Source organism: Rhinolophus hipposideros (assembly GCF_964194185.1).
Source record: "Rhinolophus hipposideros genome assembly, chromosome: 9".
Lineage (NCBI taxonomy): Eukaryota > Metazoa > Chordata > Mammalia > Chiroptera > Rhinolophidae > Rhinolophus > Rhinolophus hipposideros.
This window is the reverse complement of record NC_138055.1, coordinates 8,269,852-8,278,935: the sequence shown is the minus strand read 5'-3', so window position 1 is coordinate 8,278,935 and position 9,084 is coordinate 8,269,852.

The following is a 9,084-nucleotide window of genomic DNA, read 5'->3' as shown; positions in this document are numbered from 1 at the left end:
AGGGGAGAGGCCACTCCAGCATCAGATACTTTAGAGAGCATTTCCAACAAGAACAGACACACAGTCTGTTCCTGAAGTGCAATGGTGTATCGCTCAAAACAATGTTTTCTTTTTTCTTTTTTAAAGATTTTCTTCTTTTTTTAATCGGGAAAGGGGAACATGACTTTATTGGGGAACACTGTGTACTTCCAGGACTTTTCCAAGTCAAGTTGCTGTCCTTTCAGTCTTAGTTGTGGAGGGTGCAGCTCAGCTCCAGGTCCAGTTGCTTTTGTTAGTTGCAGGGGGCGCAGCCCACCATCCCTTGCGGGACTTGAGTTGTTGAATCGGCAACCTTGTGGCTGAGAGCCCACTGGCCCATGTGGGAATCGAACCGGCAGCCTTTGGAGTTAGGAGCACGGAGCTCCAACTGCCTGGATCCACCGGCCGGCCCTCAAAACAGTATTTTCGAGTGTCTACCGTTTATCAGACACTCTTTTCTGTGCTAGAGACCAACTTGTGTTATCCTAGTAACTGCAGCTTTTATTATCATTGGAATAAGTTGATGATGACGTCAGCCTTCCTCCGGCTGTCTGGAAAGACACACCAGCATCTCCTTGGAAATGGGCAAGAGGGGCCCCAGGCTTTAGAGAGCCCCAAAGCAATTATCTCAAAAATACCTTTGATAGCTGGTTTTGCCTAAATTATGATCCAGGGCCAGGGCAAATTATGATCCATTTGCTTACATCCGTACATGTTTTTTTTTTAATTTAGAACTGTTCTTATTTTCCTAATGTGACTTGAAGGGACTAAGCCATTGTCCTGTAGAATGTTTTCTGGATATGTCTGATTGGTTCCTTGTTGTGAGTTCAGCTGATCCTCTTGTCTCCTGTTCTCCCCGTGTCTCATACGCTTCACTCAGTGATTTAAATGCAGCAAGCAGCCAAATAAAACAAATCTGTGAGGATAAAGGAATTATGGGATTACAAGCTTCACAAAATGGGAATTTCCAGGACGCTTCACCAAGTAGCTGGAGGGATCACCTTCTTTTCACACGTACCTGGAACATTTATGATAAGTGACCATTTATATCGCCAAAAAGCAATATCTAGTTAATGTCAAAATGTTGGATTGAACAGATACCATTTTCTGACTACTACATAATTAAAGAAGAAGTCAATAACAACAACAACAACAAAATAGAAATGGAAAAACCCTTTAAATAATTCATGGATTTAAAATAGAAAGCACAATGGATTTTAGAATATGCTTAGAAATGAGCAATAATGAAAATCCCACATATCAGAACGTATGAGAGGCTTACATGAGATAAAAGTCTAAAAAAAATCAATAAACCAAACATGCAACACAAGAAGTTAGTAAGAGAACAGCTGAATAAACTCAAAGAAAGTAGGAAAAAAGGAAACGTAAAAGATAAGAGCAGAAGTACATGAAATAGAAAACCACAAAATAAACGTGACTAATAAAGCTGACTCTGGTTCTCTGAAAAGACTAATAAAACCGGCAAACCGCTGGCAAGACTGTTAGGAAACAGAGAGATGGAACCATAAACTATGGAAAAGAATTGAAAGGAAACATGACTTCAGATGAAAAATAAACTTAAATATAATAAGGGCATATTATGAGCAGCTTTTTGCCAATAATACAAGTATGCAGTTCTATTATACAGGGTATATTAATTCTCTATGGCCACTATAACAAATCACCACAGATTTAGTGGATTAAAACAACATGAATCTATTATCTTACAATTCTGGAGGTCAGAAGTCCAAAATCAGTTTCACTGGGCAAGGTGCCTTCAAGGCTGGAGGCTCTGAGGGGAGACTCCACTTCCTTCTCCAGGCCACCTGCCTTCCTTGGCCCATGGCCCCTTCCTCCCTCTTCAGAGCACATCAGTCTAACCTCTGGTGCTGTTGTCACATGTCCTTTCTCTGACTCTGACCCTTTTTCTCCCTCTTCTATGGACCCTTGTGATTACATGCGATCATGCAGGATAATCTCATCTTAAAAATCCCTAGTTTTCTCACATCTGCAAAGTCCCTTTTGCTTTATAAGGCAACATATGCACAAGTTCTGGAATGAGGGCATGAACGTCTACCAGGGGTGGATTGTTTTTCAGCCTACCACACTAGGCTCGCGTTCTAATTGTTCAACTTAATCGTCCTCCCTTCAGCGGCAGGAATGCCTCAGTTATCTTCCTCAGGCCGCCTGCTGGGACTCAGGTCTGACTGTTGGAATATTCTCAAGGGCAGGGGTCTGGCAAATGGTGAAAGGCAGAGGAGTCTTACACGGTGTGTACCAGTAGTTCAGGGGGGACCTCTCTGACACCCCACCTCTGAGCAACCCCAGGAGGAAGGCTCTCTGCAAGTGCCTCCGAGCAGGCATTCAGATCTATGAACATTCTACGAATATTCTCAATATCCTTCTTTGAAGTCGTTGTTATATTGTTTTATAAGATTACTTAATCTGGAGTGACTTCATTGTGTTGATTTTGTGGGCTTCCTTTCTTGGCATTAGATTTCTTTGTAGGTTTTGGAAAGTTGCGTTTGTACACTCATTTTGAGAGGAAACTTTTGAGTTCGCTGTTTTTGCCCCCTCTTTCCCTCCCTATCACTCTCCCTGGTCCGCATGTTTCAGTTGCTGGGCCTTTTTTTTTTAATTTTTATTGGGGAACAGTGTGTTTTTCTAGGACCCATCACCTCCAAGTCAAGTCATTGTTTTTCAGGCTAGTTGTGGAGGGCGCAGCTCCCTGGCCCACGTGGGAATCAAACAAGCGACCTTGGTGTTATGAGCACTGCGCTGTAACCACCTGAGCCACCCGGCCACCCCAGTTGCTGGGTCTTGCAAGCCCCCAGCCTTGATCCCATGCCACAGCGGTAGCTTAGCTGGTTCCTGTTCTGTGGTTACATTGGGGGGTGACTGATCGATTATACAGTAGTGGGAGCTCGGCGTTACCCCTGGTCACAAGGGTGGTGTTCTTCCCTCCCTCCTAGGCTTCCAGATCTTTTCATAAGCAGGAGACTTCAAATAATGAGCCTGGGCCTTGTCCGCCATTTTGTGAGTCATCTTGGGGGCAAATCAACTCATTTCTTGGTGGGACTTACTTCTGTGCATACTGTCAGGTATCAGCGGTTTTCTCTTTTCCATCAATTTTCAGCCTTTCAGATTATTTTCTTCTCTATGACTTTTTTCCCTTTTTCTTCTTAATTATGGGTCTGTCCCCTTGTTATTCTTTACTACCCTCTTGGAGGCGTCTCCAGAAAGGAATGGGTTGAATGCATGTGGTCACCTCAGCCGCGTCCACTGGCAGTCTGTATTATAGTTTAAAACTATCCTTGCAACAACATGGATGGACTTAGATAGATGGTGTTAAGCTAAATGGAATAAATAAGACAGAGAAAGACCAAAAAATGTATGATTTCACTTATTTGTGGAATCTAGAAAAACAAAACAAAACAAATGAATAAAGAAAATAAAGCAGAAACAGACCCCAAAACAAACTGACAGTTGCCCGAGAGGAGGGGGTGGGGGGGGGGAATGGGTGAAAAAGGTGAAGGGGGTGAAAAAGAAAAACAAACAAACAAACAAACTCCCCTTAGAGTTTGGGAAGAATATTTATGGGGAGCAATATAAGTCGGTGGGGTTTTCTCCTCTACTTATGCTTTAGTAGCAAAAATTTTTTTAAAAAATACAGATTTAAAAAGAAAAGAAATGAGTGAAATACAACTATACATGATAATATGGAAGTTTTAGTTATATGGGAAAAAAAACAAGACCCCATTCTTCCATCTACACATATTTTGGTTCATAAAATATTAGATGACTAATTGATTTAGAGACTTTTCTAATGAAAGGATAAAAGTTTTCATTAGTAGATTTAGCAGGGGAGCAGGGACAGGAAGAATGAAAGGTGATTCCATGTTTGCTAGCCTAAGGAACTGGAGTTTAAGAATCCAGGATGGTGAAGTACATTTGGAGGCAAAGACAGGAGGCCAAACCTCTGAAACAGATGGAAAGGAGGACAGAGAGAGAGAACCAGCAAAGTGGTCCAGACTTTGTGTTGTTCAAGGTCCTCAGTAAGGGGTAAGAGGAAGAAGGAATATAGTTGAGGAGTTTGCTATGAGATGCATTGCTTTAAAAGTGGAGTCTCAAGGAGGGGAGGGTCGACCCTTCCAGGTGCCAAAGACAGGCCGCAGAAAAGGGTCAGCCATACTTTACACTCAGTTCTGGTCCAGCATCGCTAGAGCACTCTTCCGTGAACTCTGTGCTTCAAAGCCATTCACTGACTTGAGTAAGAGTCTTCAAGCAGAAAAGCATTGTGACTTGGCTTAGAAATTGCTCTTAGGCAAATCCACAAATGCCCAGTCCCTTTATATCTGCTTACCCCAGAAGATAACAGTCGGCTCTCCCCTTTCTCCATGCATGGGTCCAAATGGAAAGTGTTCCTGTGTAGTTTTTGGTTTTCAGACCTATCTTCCAGCCCCTAGGGGAGGGTTGTAATAGTTCACAGCACAAGCTCTGGTGTAAATCTAGTTACTCCAGCAGCAGGAGTGAAACCTATGAGAGGCAGGGAGGCTCTGCTGTCAGACTGACTGGTACAGGGCAATAAGGCCAAGGGCTAATAGGACTCACCTGTGTGGGACAGGAGGCGCCCATCTGGCGCTGTCCATGGTTCTGAACCATAGCTGTTGGCCTCCATTGCACTGTTATTCCACTTCTCATCGGGGCAGTGGTGATTCCTGTTCAACCCCTCCCAGAAATTGGAAATCAAATGAGCAAGGATGTGAGAGAGAGACTGAAGAGAGGAAAACAGACTGAGTTCTTCAATTTAGTTCTCATGGGAGATTTATCACAAAGTACCCACTTAGCAATCAGGCTCATAGAGACAAGCCCCCTGAGTGAGATCCCATTACTCTTATGTGGTGAGTCTAAGGCTCAAACCAGGTCCTGCCGACCCCAAAGGCCATATTTCCCCCCCACACGCACACTGGATACTTTCTTCTTATACAAAGAGAGAGACACACAAATTCCATTAGGGAAAAATGGTTTTGTAGTCCATACAAGCATATTGTTTAATGTCTGGAGGTCACGTTAAAAGGTTAAAAAGCTGATTTTGTTATGGCGACTATTGCTGATCAGGGTTTGGAGCCAGGAACTTATGTCTAGGATTGGGGAGGGCAAGAGGATGGACTCAAACCTCAGCAGGGAGCAGGGGTTTTCCTTGCCTCAGTACCTCATACGTGTTCCAGTTTGGGACAGCAAAAGTAATGAGTAACTTCCAATGACAGACGAAGTCGTTAGGGCCACCAAAAAGACACACCAGCTCTGGCAGGGGAACAAGTAACACAGGTGATGTGGTATGAATCTAGAGCCAGGGGTTTTTCTCCAGCTCCTGGATGAATCAGCTTGGCAGCCACCCAGACTTCGATCAGATCCAGAGGTGCAGCCAACTCTGGATCCAGGTCAGGCCAGCTCTCTTCCCATGTCACCAGGGAATGGAGGTTTTTCTAACCTAATGGGGGCTTATCCTGATTCTACTTAGCCTACTGAGTGCTGCTGTCCATTCATTGGGCAGCAGAGTCCATCTGCTTGTGAACTGTCGCCTTTGAAAGGTCCACTTAGCGGAGGATGTCAGGGTGTCTTCCAAAGGATTTGTAGACACACCTTGAAGTGCTTACTGAGCCAATGTCCCCTTGGCTGCCATCTTCCCTCCTCCCTTACACTGGTGGGCCCCTCAGGCTTCTATGGCTAATTGGACCAGGCATATTTACCTGATGCAAGATGCACCAATCAGATTCTCTCTTCTGGAGATTTAGACTTGAGAGGCAGTAGTTCTCCTAGGTTAGCTTTGGCTACTGGACCTGGAAGGTCAGGGAGACCTGGGGCGGAGGGGCCCTTTTTGGGACAGGCATGATAGTCCTTGTGCCAACAGAGAAACATGACAGATGAGAGGATGGAATGAAGGAACTGAAGAAGGAGAAGCAGAAATGGAGAGGACGAGGTGGACAGAGGCACTGCCTGGGTGAGGCCAGCTTGCAGGGAACACTGATATTTTGGGGCTGGTGCCTGGACAGCACAGAGGTCAGAACATGGAACAGCAGAACTTCTGGCCTGATGCTTCCAGCTCTCTCCCTGCTATTTACCGATTCCATTCCCTATTTGAAGAAGGAATGAAGGAGCGTTTCATTAGGGGGTATGAATTTGTAATAACTGTTTAAGCATTTGCTACTTAGGAAAACGGGGATTTGCAAAGGGTATTCATTGGGTGTTAGATCTTTGAAGAGTCCTCTTAAAGCACAAGTCCTCAAAGTTGTCACCCCACGGATCACCACTTTGTAGCGCAAAAAGCAGAGTTTCATCAATGATTTTAAATTACAAGATAGTATTTTAAATGTTAAGAGTTGTTCCATATGGGAGAGCTCTCCCTCCCACCCAGGGGTATTGCTGCTGCTTTGCAGGCTTTTTGCCATTATGGTTGGGGATGAGCCATCAGTGCGTGCCACTCCCAGCTACACTGTGATTGGTTTAGAATTGCACATGTGACCTGAGTCTTTCCAATCATGTGAATCTCAGGACTTTTTCTGTGAATTCTGGGACACGGCTATTCTTGGTTGGTCTGGATGGTGTGGGATGAACATGTGGGGCTTCGTGGTGTGGTAACTATTTTTCTGCCTCAAGGAAAGCTGGTCTGAAAAGAAGCCAACATGGGGAGGACAGAGCCAAGGCACCTGCAGTGAAATGGAGCCAGAGCCCTGACATCACAAGTGATCTAATTAGTTCCATTTCTTGTTTTATTAATCCACTTGGAATTGGGTTTCTGTCATCCTTGACAGACAGCATCCTGACCTGTAATTTACCTGTTTTTTCTCAGAGCATGCTGAAAAGATATGCCTTTAACTCTGCCAGGATTAGATGATATTCAGGTTTTTTGTTTGTTTGTTTGTTTTACTTCCTGTAACCTGGAACCAAGAATCGAGGTCTGGATGCATTTTGTTGACCATTAACTCATCTGTGAATAAAGCAGCGTGTGGAGACACCTCTTTTTTTTCCCAGAGCAGAGTCCTTCCTATGGCGGTCACTCCTTCTATTCTGGCACTGATCCCAAGTATCATTTCTAACACATGACTCACAAAGTACATAATCTATAAGTGAAAGCCTCTTATCATACTCTGGAACGACAAACAAACTGATAAGCCAGAGAGCATTTTCCTTCATGGGAGAACCCCACATGTGCCAAAAGCCTTGCTTCATACCCCATCCATATACATGCAAAGCAGCTCTTAGCACGTGTATCGCTAATTGTTTTTCTACTTTGTGTTTTCTTGCTGTTGTGCAACGTCCAACAGTGTTATCTGATAACGGGGTTTTGTCCAGTCTTTCTGCTCTTCCCCAAGCATAGACTTTATCATTCTTTTTGCAGCTGGTTCACAGGCTTCTTGGTCATTGTATGACTGGCTTTTATGTGCACTTAAGAGGGCAGCAACTTAGAACGATCCTTGTATAGCTTTGGTCTCCTCTGCCCCTTTAGAAACAAGAATAATGAATCTTACATTAGAAAGCATTATTTTGTGTGTGTTCTGGAAAAACTGGATTGGTTGCTTTCTTGGAAGATAATGGAAAACGTTTTTTTATGGCTTCAGACTGCTATTTAGCAAAGCTTTAATTTTAATGGCAACATATTGAGGACTAGGGGCAAATGGACTGCTGGTGCAATAAATGAAAACACTGAACTTATACACACAATTTGCATTTATGGCTACATGCGTAAATCATTACCTGAGAATTTGTGTGCCCTAGAATATGCAGTTTCATATTTCATAGTTACACTGGAGAACTATTTATTCATTATGTTTATTGTGTTCTGAGGATGTATGTTGTCATTTTCATCATTACTTTACATCTCGAAGAACTTGTTTGGGGCCATTGATCCATTTTTGTGAACTGGAGATATAATGCAACATAATAGTAACCACAAAAATTCAAAAATAGCAAACATAACAACTTGCAAGCGAGAAAGCCCTATGTCAGTCTGATTCTTGGTGCTTTCTAGGCAATCTATCTCCTGGAACTGGTAGCTTTTAAAGTGGTATTTTTACTCCTGATGTTCTGAACACTTACAAAGGCATTTGTGTGCGTGTGTGTGTGTGTGTGTGTGTGTGTGAGAGAGAGAGAGAGAGAGAGAGAGAGAGAGAGAGAGACAGAGACAGAGAGAGAGAGAGAGAGAGAGAGAGAGAGAGAGAGAGAGAGAGAGAAGCAGATGGGTAAGAGCAGGAAAGTCTTTGAAAAAAATATATTGGGATCGCGAGACCTTTGTCTTGTCTCTATTGCTCCATTCTCACCTTTCTACAGAAGCCTTTTGCTTTTTCCCAGGCCAGGAGGTGCCTGGGAGGTAAGGTGTGCAAGGAACCCGCTAGGCAAGTGCATACTCTGCCCATGCCAAATCATACCTGTGTTCTGAGCTGGGACACTGACGCCACCTTCCTCGGGGTTGTGACCCTGTTTTCTTGTGGAGACAGGCTAGAAAAATAACCTAGAAATAATGATACATGTGGCTTCTTTCCAATGATCATACCTCTTTCCTTTTCCTTGGCTTAGTTATTGTCCCAGACCTTCACAAAGTTGGCTAAGCACAGTGATAGGATGATGAGATGGGCATGAGGGCTGAGCCGGGACATTCCAGTCCTTCTTCCTGCTACCCATGGTGGAGTTCCACTTGCCAACACCTTTGAGATTAGATTTGGCCAATGAAATGTGAGCAAAAGAGACACATCCCTTCCAGGAAGAGGCTTTGAAAGCTGGAGAGTAATGTGCAGCGTCCCTGTCAAGTTGCTGAGCGTCCTTCCAGGGGGAGACTCCGGGTTGGCCCCCCCCTTATGGAGGATTAGGGGGTAGAACTCCTCCCCCAACCCCCACCATGGACAGTTAACATAATCAAGAATAGGGCTTCCTCGATTTAAGCCACTGAGATCTTCGGGATTGTTCTGACCAGAACGGAGGGTGCACATATAAAGAACATACATGGATCCTTCTGACAGTTTCGTTTCCTTGAAAACTTGCACTGACCAGCACCCAACAGAATCCCATGAG